Source organism: Equus asinus, chromosome 5, assembly GCF_041296235.1.
Source record: "Equus asinus isolate D_3611 breed Donkey chromosome 5, EquAss-T2T_v2, whole genome shotgun sequence".
Classification (NCBI taxonomy): Eukaryota; Metazoa; Chordata; class Mammalia; order Perissodactyla; family Equidae; genus Equus; species Equus asinus.
In genome coordinates, this window is record NC_091794.1 from 3,247,359 (window position 1) to 3,249,909 (window position 2,551).

The window sequence follows — 2,551 nt, forward strand, 5'->3', positions numbered from 1 at the left end:
ACCAATACATCTGAGTTCTCAAATTCAATTTTTGGTGAACATCTATCAGTCACCAAGGGTCTCCTCTCTCATTCACTGACCATCTCCTTCACATCTAACATGTAGCTAATTCCCATTGACTCTACATTCTGATTTATTGTGATCTACCTCATTGTCCTCCCCACCACTCCTCATCATAACACACATGGACTAAGAACTTCAGATGCATTTGAACGAAGGGAGAGCAACTTTGAAATGCAGATTATTAGACTTAATTCTTGCCCCACTGAATCAATTTCTACAGTAATAGCTCACCATCTATATTTTGTACAAAAAGTTCCCCCGACAATTCTGCTGCGTAATCTGATTTAGGAATGAGTGGACAAGAGTAACAGCTTCCTAATTAGTATCCCTGACTTTAGTTTCTCTTCCCTGCAGAGGATTTTCTACACTATAAAATATATAATTTAAAGACTATATTACCATGCCACTTCCTAACTTAAAAGTTTTCAGTGCTTGTCTATTGCTTCAGGAATAAAGTTCAAGTTCTTTCACTTGACATTCAATTCATTTCATAATAATTCAGACTTCCTTCCCCCAGACACTCATCCAGATCCCAGACACAGAATTTCCCTAACACACTCTGGCATCCCCATAAATTTAGCTCATGTTTAGAGTGTCTTTCCTTTTTTATAAATCTAATTCTTGCACATTTTTTAATTGAAATAATTGCATCTTCCATTATATGAATTCCCCAAATTAGTTTCCATGCAATATAGTAGTAGTAAATATAATTAAGGGCATTCTGATTAGTGTATGGTTTTATTTCAACTACTTTCCTACAATGATCTTTTTATAAAATCTTAGTGAATGTTCTTTTTACATTTACTGCATTTCATTTCAGTAACTATATGGACACTAAAAATGCAACATTGCTTTCAAGTTCGTTCTGACAGGACTTGCATGTGAACAGGAGTGGCAAATCCCCATTTCTGATGTTCTTGGTGATGTACCTCAGCACCATTGTGAGAGACTTTGGACTAATTGCACTCATCTGCAATGGCCCTTCCCTTCACATCCCCATGTACTTACTCCTTGGGGGTTTAGCCTTCATGGATGGTTGGATATCATCCAAAGTGACCCCCAAAATATTGGTCAACTTCCTAGCCAAAGTTAAGATATGCCTCTCTGAATGCATGACAGAATATTTTTTCTTTGCAGTCAGTGCAACTACAGAATGTGTTCTTTTGGCAGCTATGGCGTATGATTGCTATGTGGCCAGATGCAAACCTTTACCTATCCAGCGATTATGACCTGTAGACTATGCATCTGACAGTTTGTGTCTTCATTTGTAGGTAGCCTTACTCATTCTGCATTTCATATACTTTTTAAATTCAGTTTAACCTTATGCAGTTCTAACATAATACAGAACTTTTACTGTGCATCATGCCATTATTTCCTATATTGACCCTTCAATTAATGTTCTGATGGTTTTCATTTTCTCTGGGTCAATACAGGTGTTCACTATTCTGTCTGTTATTGTCTCTTATACCCTTGTTCTCATTACAGTATTAAAAAGGAAGTCTGTACAAGGCATCAGGCAAGGCTTCTCCACCTGTGTAGCCCATGTCTTTTTTCTGTCTCTTTATACTATGGCTCTCTTCTCTTCATGTATGTGCGCCCTGGATCTGCACAGGGAGATGATAAAGATATGATGGACTCTCTATTTTACAAGGTCATCATTCATTTGTTAAGTCCAATTATATACAGCCTGAGAAATAAGAAAGTCATAGATTCACTAGCAAAAATGTTAAAGAGAAATGTTTAGATCTCACACTAATATCTATTCTCTTTTTATTAAAACAGTTACACAATTGTGCAGGTTAGAGACGGCTCTGTTTGGTTAGCGTACAAAGTTTTTGCAATTGCAATTGCTCTAGTGTTTTAACAACTTAAGATATTAGTACTAACATGCTCCTTAAAATATTTGTATATGTTGTTCAAAAAATACAAAGAATTTTAAACAAGTGCTCATGTCATTCTAGAATAATTGAAGCAGAAAACAAATGAAAATATGCTAGTATATTCTTCAATGTAGCTTTACAAAATTGTTATGCTCTGAAATAGTGCTGCACCTCTGAAAAGTACTTGAGTATGATGTCTTTAATAATAGGACAGCTTGGCTGCCTGGAGACTCATATCACATTTAACTCCACAGTGGAGGCAGGTTTGTGTTTGAATGAACAGAAGCAAATCCAGGAATTCTGCTAGCCACCAAATGTCTTTCATTCCACTTTATTTGGGACATGGTAAATATCACTTCTTGTGGGGATTCAACTCTCATCTCACACAGAAACATAAATTGAATGGGAAAGAAATGAGGAAAACATGAGAAATGAGTTATGAAAGAGAAGGTTGGGACAAATTATAAGAGGTATCATTTAGCCCAGTGTGCATCCATGAGTAATGAGAAGAGAGAGTTGTCTCTCACTGTCTATGATGCCTTGAAAGGCACTTTCCAGTGATGTGTGCTTGTTGTAGGATAATCTCAAATGTTTCACTAATTCAGAAA

At 36.3% G+C, this 2,551-nt stretch overlaps 1 pseudogene; it reads left to right on the top strand.

The window, feature by feature from the left end:
* The first annotated feature begins 890 nt into the window (after positions 1 to 890).
* Positions 891 to 1,807, top strand: LOC106845706 (olfactory receptor 5H2-like; annotated as a pseudogene).
* Positions 1,808 to 2,551: the final 744 nt, after the last annotated feature.